Consider the following 15,887-nt stretch of genomic DNA (forward strand, 5'->3'; position numbering starts at 1 on the left):
TAAAATATTTTTATCAGTTAATTTTAATATTATTTTTTAAAAACCAGTTTTTAAATTAAAAATTACGTTTAGAATTTTTCTGGGTTTTTGTAAGTGTATATATAGCAAAAATGATGTGGGACCAGAGCTTCTCTTTTATTATAATTCAGTATTAGTAAAAGCTTAATCAGTTTAGGAAGAGAAGGTTGATTGGATATTTTAAACAGGAAAACACTAAATAAGGTTAGTTAAGGCCTGTTGACTGCAAGGAGATCCAACCAGTCCATTCTGACGGAAATCAGTCCTGAGTGTTCATTGGAAGGACTGATGCTAAAGCTGAAACTCCAATACTTTGGCCAGCTCATGCGATGAGTTGACTCATTGGAAAAGACTCTGATGCTGGAAGGGATTGGGAGCAGGAGGAGAAGGGGACGACAGAGGATGAGATGGCTGTATGGCACCTCCAACTTGATGGACATGAGTTTGTGTAAACTCTGGGAGCTGGTGATGGACAGGGAGGCCTGGCGTGCTATGATTCATGGGGTCGCAAAGAGTCGTACACGACTGAGTGACTGAACTGAAGGCCTGTTGGTCATCTGTATATTTTTTGGAAAAATGGCTATTCAGATCCTCTGCCTGTTTTTCAATCAGGTTGTAGTTTTGTTTGTTTTGTTTTTTTGAAGTTGAATGGCAATAGTTTTTTATATATTTTCGATATCATCATTTTATCAGATATTTTGTTTGCAAATATTTTCTCCTATTCAGTAGGCTACCCTTTCATTATGTTTACAGTTTCCTTCACCCTGCAAAAGATTTTTGGCTTGATGCAGTCCCATTTATTTTTTACTTCTGTTACTCTTGCCAGAGGAAACAGATTGAAAAAAATGCTGCTAAGACTGATGTTAAAGAACATACTGTCTATGGTTTCTTCTAAGAGTTTCATGGTTTCAGATCCTATTTTAAGTTTTAAATCCAATTTGAGTTTATTTTTGTATATGGTATGAGAAAATAAACCAATTTGATTCTTTTGCATGTAGCTATGCGGGTTTCTTCTGAACACCATGTATTGAAGAACCTGCCTTTTCCCCATTGTTTTTTCTTACCTACTTTATTGTAGATTAATTGACAGGAAACCTGGATTTACTTATGGGATCTCTATTCTGTTCCATTGATCTATGTGTCTGTTGTGCCACTACTCTACTGTCTTTGATTAGTTAGCTTTGTAGTATAGTATGAAATAAAGGCTCAAGATATTTCCAGTTTTGACCTTCTTGCAAGACAGTTTTGGCTATTTGGGAATTTTTATTCATGTGTTTCCATAAAAATTTTAGAACTATAGTTCTGCTGTAGTTCTGTAGGTTCTCTTTAAATATACAATTAGCATTTTATTGGGGATTGCATTGGATCTGTAGGTTGCTTTGCTTAGTATGGTCATTTTAACAATACTAATTCTTCCAATCCATGAGTATGGTGTATCTTTCTGTGTTATTGTCAATTTTTTCCATCAATGTCTTACATTTTTCCAAGTTCAGATCTCTTATCTCCTTAAATTTAAACCTAGATACTTTATTATTTTTGATGCAATAATGAATTGTATTTTTCTTAAAATCTCTTGTTCATGGTTAAGTGTATAGAAAACTACAGAATTCTGTATAAACTTTTTATCTGATAACTTTACTGAATTCATTTATGAAGTCTAATAGTTACTTTTTTTTTTGTTTGCAACTTTAGGATTGGCTGTGTATAGTAACATACCATTTGCAAGCATTGACAGTTTCTTTCTTTCTTTCCAATTTGGATTATTTTTCTTTTCCTTGTCTGATCATCTTGCTTATTCCTAATTTAGAAGAAGTACCTTCAACTTTTCATTGTTAAGCATAAGGTTGGTTGGGAGTTGTTTTACACACACACACACACACACATATATAATATATATACCCTTTATTAGTTGAGATATGATCCATCTAGATCTTCATTGTTGATCATTTCCATGACAGTGGATGTTGAATCATGTCAAAAGATTTTTGTGCATCTAGTGAGATGATCATATAACTTTTATCATCAATTAGTAATGAGGCTATCACACTGAATTGGTAACACTGACTCATCCTTGCATCCTGGGGGTAAATCCCAGTTGAAGATGGTGTGTAATACTTTTAATACATTCTTGATTTTTTTGTTGTTATTAATATATTGTTGAGCATTTTTGCATCTTGTTCAACAGTGATGTTGACCTTTATCTTGTCATGTCTGGTTTTGTCATCAGGGTGATGTTGGCATCATAGAATGAATGTGAAAGTTGTTCTTTCTTCTTCAATTTTTAGAATAGTTTGAGGAGGATAGGTGTTAACTCTCCTCAAAATGTTTGATATTATTCACCTGTGAGGCTGTCTGGTCTGGACTTCTGTTTGTTGGGAGGTTGCTATTACTGATTAAAGTTACTGACAATAAGTCTGTTCATTTTTTCTATTTCTTCTTGATTCGGTCTTAGGAGATTATACATTTCTAAGAATTTGCTCATTTTATTGGCATGACTGTTCTTATTAATGTTTTATCATTCTTTGTGGGGCTTCCCCAATGACTCAGCAGGTAAAGATTCTGCCTGCAGTGTAGGAGACACAGGAGATGTGGGTTCAATCCCTGGGTCAGGAAGATCCCCTGAAAGAGGGCATGGCAACCCACTCAGCATTCTTGCCTGGAGAATACCACAGACAGAGGAGTCTCACAGACTACAGTTCAAAGGATCACAAAGAGTCAGACACAACTTGCAGTGAGCACAATATTTTTTGTATTTCTGTGGTTTGTAATTTCTTCTCTTGCTTCTGATTTTATATATTTGAGTTCACTCTCTCTCTCTCTTTTTTTCCTGATGAGTCTGGCTAAAAGTTTATCAATTTTGTTTATCTTTTCAAATAACTGATCTTTGTTTTGTTGGTCTTTCTATTGTTTGTTTGTCTTGATTTTATTTATTTCTGTTCTAATCCTTATTATTTCTTTCTTACTACTAACTTTGTACTGGTCTTAATTTATATTTCTTCTTTTTTTTTTTCCACTGTTCCTTTAGATATGAGATTAGATTGTTTATTTGAGATTTTTCTTTCTTCCAGAGGTAGGATTGTACCATTATAAACGTCCCTCTTGGGACTTCTTTTCCTGCTTCCCATAATTTGAATCACTGATTCTCATTTTCATTTGTCTCTAGTTACTTTTGATTTCCTCTTGATTTCTGCACTGACTCATTGGTTATTTAGTAGCATATTGCTTCATCTCCATATGTTTTTGTAGTTTTTTTCTTATAGCTGATTTCTGCATGCATGCATGCTCAGGCACTTTAGTTGTGTCTGACTCTTTGTGACCCTATGTACTTTAGCCTGCCAAACCCCTCTGTCTATGGCATTTTTTTCCCAGCAAGAATACTGGAGTGGGTTGCGATCTCCTACTCCAGGGGATCTTCTTGACCCAGGGATTGAACCCACATCTCCTGTATCTCCTTCACTGCAGGCAGATTCTTTACTACTGAGCCACTGGGGAAGCCCATGGTTGATTTCTAGTCTCATGTTCTTATAGTCAGAAAAGATGCTTAATATGATTTCAGTCTTCTTAAATATACTGAGACTTGTTTTCTTGTCTAGTGTGTGATCTGTCCTTAAAAATGTTCTGTGCACACTTGAGAACAGTGTGAATTTATATATATATAAACAGTGTGTGTATATGTATGTATATATATATATATAACATATATAAGTTTACACATCACACACACACACACACACACATATATCACTCACACACATATATACATGGGTTTCCCTAGGACATGGAAGCAACCTAGATGTCCATCAACAGAAAAATGGATAAGAAAGTTGTGGCACATGTACACAATGAGTATTACTCAGCCATTAAAAAGAATACATTTGAATCAGTTCTAATGAGGTGGATGAAACTGGAGCCGATTATACAGAGTGAAGTAAGCCAGAAAGAAAAACACCAATAAAGTACACTAATGCATATATATTGAATTTAGAAAGATGGTAACAATAACCCTGTATATGAGACAGCAAAAGAGACACAGATGTATAGAACAGTCTTTTGGACTCTGTGGGAGAGGGCGAGGGTGGGATGATTTAGGAAATGGCATTGAAACATGTAAAATATCATATGTGAAATGAATCGCCAGTCCAGGTTTGATGCATGATACAGGGTGCTCGGGGCTGATGCACTGGGATGACCCAGAGGGATGGGATGGGGAGGGAGGTGGGGGGGGGTTCAGGATGGGGAAAACATGTACAGTCATGGCAGATTCAAGTCAATGTATGGCAAAACTAATACAATATTGCAAAGTAATTAGCCTCCAATTAAAATAAATAAATTTATATTTAAAAGAAGAAAAAGAAAAACACCAATGCAATATATTAATACATATATATGGAATTTAGAAAGATGGTAATGACCCTATATGCAAGACAGCAAAAGAGACACAGATGTAAAGAACAGACTTTTGGACTCTATGGGAGAAGGTGAGGGTGGGATGATTTGAGAGAATAGTATTGAAACATGTATATTATCATATGTGAAATAGATTGCCAGTCCAGGTTCTATGTATTAGACAGGGTGTTCAGGACTGGTGCACTGGGATGACCCTGAAGGATGGGATAGGGAGGGAGGTGGGAGGGAGGGTCAGGATGGGGAACACATGTACACTCATGGCTGATTCATGTGAATGTATGGCAAAAACAACCACAATATTGTAAAGTAATTAGCCTCAAATTAAAATAAATTTAAAAAAGAAAATAAAATACATGGGCTTCCTTGGTGGTTCAGCAGTAAAAAATCTGCCTACAATGCAGGGGATGTGGGTCAGGAAGATCCTCTTGAGAAGGAAATGGTAACCCACTCCAGAATTCATGCCTGGAAATGGACAGACAAGCCTGGTGGGCTACAAGTCCATGGGTCATGAGAGTCAGACACAAATTAATGACTAAAACATCACCACCAAAGCAGAAGCAGAAGCAGAAGATATTAAGAATAGGTGGCAGGAATACACAGAAGAACTGTATAAAAAAGATCTTCATGACCAAGATAATCACGATGGTGTGATCACTAGCCTAGAGCCAGACATCCTGGAATGTGAAGTCGAGTGGGCCTTAGAAAGCATCACTATGAACAAAGCTAGTGGAGGTGATGGAATGCCAGTTGAGCTATTTCAAATCCTGAAAGATGATGCCGTGAAAGTGCTGCACTCAATATGCCAGCAAATTTGGAAAACTCAGCAGTGGCCACAGGACTGGAAAAAGGCAGTTTTCATTTCAATCCCAAAGAAAGGCAATGCCAAAGAATGCTCAAACTACTGCACAATTGCACTCATCTCACACACTCGGAGAAGGCAATGGCAACCCACTCCAGTACTCTTGCCTGGCAAATCCCATGGACGGAGGAGCCTGGTAGGCTGCAGTCCAAGGGGTCGCTAGGAGTCCGACACGACTGAGTAACTTCACTTTCACTTTTCACTTTTATGCACTGGAGAAGGAAATGGCAACCCACTCCAGTGTTCTTGCCTGGAGAATCCCAGGGATGGCGGAGCCTGGGATGGCTGAAGTCTATGGTGTCGCACAGAGATGGACACGACTGAAGTGACTTAGCAGCATTAGCAGCACACGCTAGTAAAGTAATGCTCAAAATTCTCCAAGCCAGGCTTCAGCAATACATGAACCGTGAACTTCCAGATGTTCAAGCTGGTTTTAGAAAAGGCAGAGGAATCAGAGATCAAATTGCCAACATCCACTGGATCAAGAAAAAAGGAAGAGAGTTCCAGAAAAAACATCTATTTCTGCTTTATTGACTATGCCAAAGCCTTTGACTGTGGGGATCACAATAAACTGTGGAAAATTCTGAAAGAGATGGGAATACCAGATCACCTGACCTGCCTCTTGAGATATCTATATGCAGGTCAGGAAGCAACTGTTAGAACTGGACATGGAACAACAGACTGGTTCCAAATAGGAAAAGGAGTACGTCAAGGCTGTATATTGTCACCCTGCTTATTTAACTTTTATGCAGAGTACATCATGAGAAACGCTGGGCTGGAAGAAGCACAAGATGGAATCAAGAATTTGGGGAGAAATATCAATAACCTCAGATATGCAGATGACACCACCCTTATGGCAGAAAGTGAAGAGGAACTAAAAAGCCTGTTGATGAAAGTGAAAGTGGAGAGTGAAAAAGTTGGCTTAAAGCTCAACATTCAGAAAACGAAGATCATGGTATCTGGTCCCATTAGATCAGATCAGATTAGATCAGTCGCTCAGTTGTGTCCGACTCTTTGTGACCACATGAATCGCAGCATGCCAGGCCTCCCTGTCCATCACCAGCTTCCGAAGTTCACCCAGACTCACGCCCATCGAGTCAGTGATGCCATCCAGCCATCTCATCCTCTGTCGTCCCCTTCTCCTCTTGCCCTCAATCCCTCCCAGCATCAGAGTCTTTTCCAATGAGTAAATTCTTTGCATGAGGTAGCCAAAGTACTGGAGTTTCAGCTTTAGCATCATTCCTTTCAACGAAATCCCAAGGCTGATCTCCTTCAGAATGGACTGGTTGGATCTCCTTGCAGTCCAAGGGACTCTCAAGAGTCTTCTCCTACACCACAGTTCAAAAGCATCAATTCTTCGGTGCTCAGCCTTCTTCACAGTCCAACTCTCACATCCATGCATGACCACAGGAAAAACCATAGCCTTGACTAGATGAACCTTTTTTGGCAAAGTAATGTTTCTGCTTTTAAATATGCTATCTAGGTTGGTCATAACTTTCCTTCCAAGGAGCAAGCGTCTTTTAATTTCATGGCTGCAGTCACCATCTACAGTGATTTTGGAGCCCAAAAAAATAAAGTCTGACACTGTTTCCACTGTTTCCCCATCTATTTCCCATGAAGTGGTGGGACCGGATGCCATGATCTTCGTTTTCTGAATGTTGAGCTTTAAGCCAACTTTTTCACTCTCCACTTTCACTTTCATCAACAGGCTTTTTAGTTCCTCTTCACTTTCTGCCATAAGGGTGGTGTCATCTGCATATCTGAGGTTAATGATATTTCTCCCGGCAATCTTGATTCCAGCTTGTGTTTCTTCCAGTCCAGTGTTTCTCATGATGTACTCTGCATATAAGTTAAATAAGCAGGGTGACAATATACAGCCTTGACGTACTCCTTTTCCTATTTGGAACCAGTCTGTTGTTCCATGTCCAGTTCTAACTGTTGCTTCCTGACCTTCATACAAATTTCTCAAGATAGTATTCTGTATTGGTGTTTTTCTTTCTGGCTCACTTCACTCTGTATAATAGGCTCCATTGTCATCCACCTCATTAGAACTGATTCTAATGTATTCTTATAATGACTGAATAATACTCCATTGTGTATATGTACCACAGCTTTCTTATCCTTTCATCTGCTGATGGACATCTAGGTTGCTTCCATGTCTTGGCTATTATAAACAGTGTTGCGATGAACATTGGGGTGCACGTGTCTCTTTCAATTCTGATTTCCTTAGTGTGTATGACCAGCAGTGGGATTGCTGAATCATAAGGCAGTTCTATTTCCAGTTTTTTAAGGAATCTCCACACTGTTCTCCATAGTGGCTGTACTAGTTTGCATTCCCACCAGCAGTGTAAGAGGGTTCCCTTTTCTCCACACCTTCTCCAGCATTTATTACTTGTAGACTTTTGGATCACAGCCATTCTGACTGGCGTGAAATGGTACCTCATAGTGGTTTTGATTTGCATTTCTCTGATAATGAGTAATGTTGAGCATCTTTTCATGTGTTTGTTAGCCATCTGTATGTCTTCTTTGGAGAAATGTCTATTTAGTTCTTTGGCCCATTTTTTAATTGGGTCATTTATTTTTCTGGAGTTGAGCTGTAGGAGTTGCTTGTATATTTTTGAGATGAGTTGTTTGTCAGTTGCTTCATTTGCTATTATCTTCTCCCATTCTGAAGGCTGTCTTTTCACCTTGCTTATAGTTTCCTTTCTTGTGCAGAAGCTTTTAAGTTTAATTAGGTCCCATTTGTTTACTTCTGCTTTTATTTCCAATATTCTGGGAGGTGGGTCATAGAGGATCCTGCTGTGATGTATGGCGGAGAGTGTTTTGCCTATTTCTCCTCTAGGAGTTTCATAGTTTCTGGTCTTACATTTAGATCTTTAATCCATTTTGAGTTTATTTTTGTGTATGGTGTTAGAAAGTGTTCTAGTTTCATTCTTTTATAAGTGGTTGACCAGTTTTCCCAGCACCACTTGTTAAAGAGATTGTCTTTAATCCATTGTATATTCTTCCCTCCTTTTTCAAAGATAAGGTGTCCATATGTGTGTGGATTTATCTCTGGGCCTTCTATTTTGTTCCATTGATCTATATTTCTGTCTTTGTGCCAGTACCATACTGTCTTGATGACTGTAGCTTTGTAGTAGAGCCTGAAGTCAGGCAGGTTGATTCCTCCAGTTCCATTCTTCTTTCTCAAGATTGCTTTGGCTATTCGAGGTTTTCTGTATTTCCATACAAATTGTGAAATTATTTGTTCTAGCTCTGTGAAGAATACCGTTGGTAGCTTGATAGGCATTGCATTGAATCTATAAATTGCTTTGGGTAGTATACTCATTTTTACTATATTGATTCTTCCAATCCATGCACATGGTATATTTCTGCATCTATTAGTGTCCTCTTTGATTTCTTTCACCACTGTTTTATTGTTTTCTATATATAAGGTCTTTAGTTTCTTTAGGTAGATATATTCCTAAGTATTTTATTCTTTTCGTTGCAATGGTGAGTGGAATTGTTTCCTTAATTTCTCTTTCTATTTTTTCATTATTAGTGTATAGGAATGCAAGGTATTTTTGTGTGTTGATTTTATATCCTGCAACTTTACTATATTCATTGATTAGTTCTAAAATATCATACACCATGACCAAGTGGGCTTTATCCCAGGGATGCAAGGATTCTTCAATATCCACAAAGCAATCAATGTAATACACCTCATTAACAAATTGAAAAATAAAAGCCATATGATTATCTCAATAGATGCAGAGAAAGCCTTTGACAAAATTCAACATCCATTTATGATCAAAACTCTCCAGAAAGCAGGAATAGAAGGAACATACCTCAACATAATAAAAGCTATATATGACAAACCCACAGCAAACATTATCCTCAATGGTGAAAAATTCAAAGCATTTCCTCTAAAGTCAGGAACAAGACAAGTGTGCCCACTTTCACCATTACTATTAAACATGTTCTTTAAAGATTTCTCAGCTAATATTACTTACTATTTCTGTGAGCTTCAGAATTATTTTTCATTCAAAATAATTCTTATTTGCATTTTAGCAGAATTGCATGTAGTATATCACCGATTTGTTTGCAACCCTCATTTAAAAGAACAGGGTAAGAGTGCTGCTTCTGATATCAGACAGTCTAGTTTTAAGGCCCTGCACCACTAAGCACAGATTTTGAGAAATTCTTGAATGGTTTTTAAGGTTGAATGAACACTATCACTACTTCACTATTACTACTTCCCTACTTCACTCAACAGGATTATATACATTATTACACAGATTACCTAAAGTACCACAAATTAAGCTTTTGGTAGAAGAAAGTTTTCAATTAATAATATTATCATTATTACCATTATCATCATCATCTATTTTTAACTTTGTTTTTTATTTAGGCAACATTGATTTGTGACATTACATGTTTCATGTGTACAGCGTTTTATTTCTACTTCTAAATAGTAGAACATGCTCACATCAAATATTTAGTTTCTATAAATCATCATACAATTGACCCATTTCATCGTGCATCCCTCCACTCTAACCTGTTCACCTTTGGTAACCACTAATCTTTCTTTTTTTTTTTTTCCTTTCTCTTGAAGTCTGTCAGTATCTTTATGAGTATTACTTTGATCTCTGTATCAACTAGATTACTTATCTCTGTTTTGTAAAGTCTTTTTAATGAGGTTTTATCTGTTCAATAATTTGAAACATACTCTTCTATCTCCTTGCTTTGCTTGACTCTCCGTGTTTGTTTCTATACATCAGATGAAACAGCTATCTCTCCCAGTCTTGAAGGCATGGCCTGTGTAGATGATGTGTGAGGTCTAGAAGAGCCATGCCTCTAGGTCACCAGAGCCAAGGGGCATCCCTTGTGTGAACTCTGTGAGATAACTATCTGTGGTGGGGCCACTAATTCTGTGTAAGTGGGGCAGGTAGCAGGGTACTCCCCTAATTGGCTGAGGCATGGCCACAACTTGAGGCTTACCCAACCCTAGAAGGACCTTTTTTAAGGCTCCCTGGTGGCTTAGAGGTTAAAGCCTCTGCCTGCAATGTGGGAGACCTGGGTTCAATCCCTGGGTCAGGAAGATCCCCTGGAGAAGACAATGGCACCCCACTCCAGCATTCTTGCCTGGAGAATCCCATGGACGGAGAATCCTGGTGGGCTACAGTCCACGGGGCTGCAAAGAGTTGGACACGACCGAGCGACTTCACTTTCACTTTCTTTCACTTTCAGAAGGACCTTTTTTAGCTGCTTTCTTCCTTGGTTCTTTCTGATAAACATCTAGTTGGTCTACAGTTAGCTTTTTGCTCTTATAGAACCACCAGTCTCCTTTTAATTGCTTATCACCAAATATTTATTAAGTTTTGGAGTTCACTTAAGCTTAAATTTCCTACACATTTTTACAGATAGAGTCAGTTCACATGCAGAGAGCTGTGGAGCCCTCTGTTATCACAGTACACATTTTGTTCTAGGTAAAACCTGCACTGCAGCAGGAATAGTGGCCCAGTTAGCTCAGAATGACACTCCTGCTTTAGGAGAAGGTTTCTGAGGGAGGCCACTAGCCTATGGTATTCTGAGCATAAAATTTCTATCCTTTGAGAGAACTGAAGCAGCTGGAATTGGGGCCCAGTACTCCTGGCCTGGCATGCTTAGGGTAGAGCTTTTACCCACGAATGGGGGTTGGGTAGAGATCACCAGACATTTTAGGTACTCTTGCCTTGATTAGACTTTCTTCAACGTGGAGCTTGAGGGGACAAGTAATGTTTGCAGCAACTACAATCAAGGGGATTGATTGTACCATCTTTTTTAGATGGCAACCTTTGACTGGGATCCAGGAGCAGAGGGATCTCTATGTTCCTGCCTGTACTTGCCTGAGTGCACTTTCACCTCTGCTGGGATGAGAGAGGGCAGGGAGGGAGTGGGTCCTGGCTCAAATGTCATAGATTCTCACTATTCTTCCTGAGATTTAGTCGATTTTGTTGGGTTTGTTCTTTATTTATTTCTATATATTTCCCTGGTAGTCTCTTCAAGTCAAATATATATTTATTATGAGATCTAAGAATCACAAGTCTCAAAATTCAGCAAAGATAAAGGAAACAAACTAGGCAAACACATATGAACACTTAAAACAGCTGTATACACAATATCTAAAAGCTTAACAAACATCAATTGCCCATATTTAAGAGTGCATAAAAATTGGTATACATGTGTAATGGAAATTGGAATATTATACATGACAAAATAAATCTCAAAATCAATTTACTCAGAGTAAATTGAAGAAGAGTATGAAGAAGCCTGAGAGAAAAGAGCACATACTGTATGACTCCATTATAAACCAGCCAAAGCACTGGTTATCTAGAAATGGGTTTGGAGGGAAGCATGGCCTGAAAAGAGGCATAATTAACCTTTTGGAAATGAAGGAAATGTTCTGTATCTTGAAGATGTGGTGTTTTTATTGACACCAAAACTTATAGAGTTGTTCACTTTAAATACATACTGTTTATTTCACACAAATTCTTCCTCAATAACGTGTTTTTTAAAAAAATAATGAGCAGATCTTTTTTAGATCTGAGAACTTGCATTTTTGAGCAATGATTCAGAAATATCTTTTTTTAAAAAAGGTTTGATTTTCACCTGAAAAATAGAAAGATACTCAAGAAAATAGAAAATTTATTTATGTGTATGTATTATATATTATAATAAAAACATTATCATTATTAATTAACAATTTATTTAGATATTTCTTATATAAAAACAGAATAATAAAAGGAGGCTAAATTTTTAAATATAATTGCTGTTAGTGTAGCAGCAACTGAGTGAGGATTCAATACCATGAACTCTAAAATTTAATTTAATAAAATTTACTAGTTATGACTCTACAATGAGCTATAACTATAAATGTAATGGGATGTCATAAGATGAGATTAAAGACATAAGAATGTTTTAGATAAATGTGCTCTTCAATCTATTTAGGCATATTTTACCAGCACTCTTTTGCATGTAAAATATAGAATTTTTCATGCAACATTCTGAGTCCTATAATGGAATAAGCCTTCAAAGAAAGAAAGTCCTAATTCTTTTCAGTTCCACTTCAGCTAAATCTGAAGCACAGAGTCTTTGCCTGTTAGACATTAGTGTCATCATTATATTAAACTGAGAAACAGGAGTTTCTGCAAAGTAAAGACAGTTGAGTATGGAGCACATAAGCAAAACCAGAATTAGAAAACTCAGTATGATCTGACATTATTTTCTTAACTCTTAATGATTAACTATTATTACTCATATTTCCTCCTCCATTTGTGAGGCAGCGTTTCCTCAGAGATGCTCAAACATTAGAAGTCATTATTCACTTCCACCTATTTCTTATTTTATCATCCATTAATCAGTGTTCAGTTTAGTTTACCAATAATTTTAAAGGTATTCCCTCTTTTCACCATCTTGTGTAAGACTATCATCCTAAAGCCACCATAACCTCTTACTTGAACAATCACACATTTTCTGTGATTATCTTCTTCCATGAATATTTATCAACTGCAAGTTACCAATGTGATTTTTATAAAATGCCTATTAGAACAAAATATCTTTATTTTTTTTTAGAACACAATATCTTAAAAAAAAAATCCCCAGTGCTCCCTGCTTCCTGCAGAAAAAAGTAATTTATATCATCATCTGTATAAGCTGCTCTCTCTTTGTAATTTATACATATGCCTTTATTCACTGGGTTTACCATATGACTATTGTTTAGATATTTTCCCTCAATTAGTGTGATCTCAAGTATAGAAATTATTTACACCTAGGAATTTTTATAAGCAAAGAGTACATCAAAATTCAATAAATATTAATTTGATGAATGAATTCTCACTAAGGCATATATAGCAAAATGTGAATTATCTGTACTTGTTTATTTTTACTAGTTTTCTTGTGAAAAAGGAGAATTTTCAAAAATAATTTATCAGCTTAGTAGATATTCAAATGAAGGGAGAAATAATAATGATTTAACTCAGAGAAACCATGAAATAAATGTGCCATTCATTTAGCCATTTGGAAACTGTTAATCACTCAGTCATGTCCGACTCTTTGTGACCCTATGGACTGTAGCCTGCCAGGCAAGAATACTGGAGTGGGTTGCCATTCCCTTCTCCATTAAGTGCTACTTACATTTCACACTTCAGACTCTATGTACTACAGACTATCTGATTCTCTCACTAGACATTCACAAAGATTTCCTCAGTAAATCTAATATTTTGTTCTGTCCTGCTTAATACATCAGATTGTATTACCTCTACCAAGTAAACATATAACCACATAACATATGTGACTGATTCAAGATAAACAATACATTCCAAACAACAATCTCAGAGTTTGGAGTAAAATTGGAATATGTACTTCCTAAAAACAAACTACAAGGCAATCATTATCCTTATCCAAAATGAAGATGAACATGACATGAAGTACAGAGAAAGTAATTTCATTCCAAAATCAACAGCCAGACAGAACATAGTACAAATGTATTCTTTGGCAGTAAGTATATAGGATTCAAACAAATAGTCTCTAAAATTAATGGGTACATTTTATTTTTTTTTGCATCAGTCCTTCCCCAGGTTGCTATAAAACTTAGTGCTTTCAGTTATATTACATTTACTTAATTCTATTTTCAGTTAATATAGAATTAAATAAACATAGTTTATTCCCTAGGATCTTCCTCAGAGATTCTTTGACATCTTTGTTTCTCAGAGAGTAAATCAAAGGATTCAACATGGGAGTGACCAGGGTGTAACACAAGGAGGCCACTTTACTCAGCTCAGGAAATCTGTCAGGGATGAAATACATAAAGATGATGGCACCATACAGTACACTCACGACTCCCAGGTGAGAGCTGCAAGTGGAGAAGACTTTCTTTCACCCCTCAGTGGAGCGTATTTTTAGAACTGTGGATACAATATATATATAAGACACAATAATTACAATTATGGTAGGCAAAATGATAATGCTGCATAGGAAAAAGGATACCATATTAGGAATGTAGAGATCAGAACAAGAAATCCTCTGAAGTGGACGGTAATCACAGTAAAAGTGGTCAATGGCCCGAGAAGCACAAAAGGGTAAAGTAAATGTCATGCTGGTCTCAATAACTGAGCTGATACAGCCACAAAAGTAGGAGGCAGCTACCAACTGAACACAGAGACGTGTTGACATCTGAATGGAGTAGAGGAGTGGGTTGCAGATGGCAATGAAGCGGTCATAAGCCATGACTGCCAGGAGAAATCCCTCAGTCACAATGAAGAGGGCAAAGAGAAACAGCTGGGCCACACAGCCTGCATAGGAGATGGACTTTCTCTCAGACCAGAAGTTGATCATAGCCTTGGGTGCAATAACAGATGAATAGAAGAGATCAACGAAGGAGAGGTTGCCTAGGAAGAAATACATTGGTGTGTTCAGCCGGGGATCAGTCATAATAATGATCATCATGCCAACGTTCCCTAGAAGGATCATGGCATAGATAAGCAGAAAAAGCAGGAAGAGGAGAATGTGGAACTCTGGGCGGACCCTGAAGCCGACAAGAATGAAGTCAGTCACTTCTGAGTGGTTGCTTGTTTCCCTGTCGCCCATGGCAGAAATCTACTGATAGGCATAAAGCAAAATAAATGAAATTGTGGCTTTGATTGTAGTACTATTAATACTCTCTAGATGTAGAATTAAATTGTTTACATTTTAATGAGACATTGCATACAAATAAATTTTAATGTCAGAAAGATGCAAAAATTTGAAATAGATGTCATTAGGCTTCTTAAACTGTTATTCTATTAAGCAATGAAAGATGTTCTTTTGTTATTTTATTAAATCATATGTGGCATGGATTTCTGCAAGAAATTAGCCTATTTTATTGCCTAAAATTACTCACATTCTAAATTTCTACTCTTAGTATATTTATAGGTAAGAGATTTTCTTCATTTAAAATAGCACTGTTTCATATTATCTACAATAGGAGCAATGAATCTAATTTTTAAGATAGTATTTATAGCCATTATGATAGCTATGTCAGTGTTTTGACTCATTACATGACAGTAGTAAATATATAAAAAATATTTTTACCTTGTTTTAGCTCAATATATGTAGTTTCCCTTATTGTAGCCATCTTTGAAAACAGAATAAAAATAGTTATTATTTGTATGTTAAAATTAATAACACACAAAAATGACACTTAGAAGATAAAGTTCTCCAAAGCTATTTTTAAACATTATTCTTTTCTCAGGTCAAAGCCATTATCCCAAATACACACATTTTTATTGTAACATTATAAATACTTCTTTTCCATTAGTAGTCAATTAAAAAAATCATAATAATTTAGCCCTCTTTTTGAAGCAGAGAGAAGGTAGTGAATATTCAAATCCTTACACTGCAATGAATGACTTTCTACCAAGGCTCCATCAATTTAAGAGATCTCACTATTTAAACAATGCAAGTAAACTTCACTGATTACAGACAGGAAAATTCCTTTCCTAAATTCTGTTATACTGTATGTGTCTTAAGATAAAGATAAGTGGGTAATTACAGTTATTTAAAGCCCACAGCAACTTGTATTGTCCAGAGTCCATGATCATGAGCC

The 15,887-nt window shown here is 36.7% G+C and overlaps 1 pseudogene; it reads right to left on the minus strand.

Annotated features, from left to right (window-relative positions):
- Positions 1–13,938: 13,938 nt before the first annotated feature.
- LOC129641517 (olfactory receptor 9K2-like) lies at positions 13,939–14,946 on the minus strand (annotated as a pseudogene).
- Between the last annotated feature and the right edge of the window lie 941 nt (positions 14,947–15,887).

The sequence above is a fragment of the Bubalus kerabau genome, chromosome 1 (genome assembly GCF_029407905.1).
Source record: "Bubalus kerabau isolate K-KA32 ecotype Philippines breed swamp buffalo chromosome 1, PCC_UOA_SB_1v2, whole genome shotgun sequence".
NCBI classification, from domain to species: domain Eukaryota; kingdom Metazoa; phylum Chordata; class Mammalia; order Artiodactyla; family Bovidae; genus Bubalus; species Bubalus kerabau.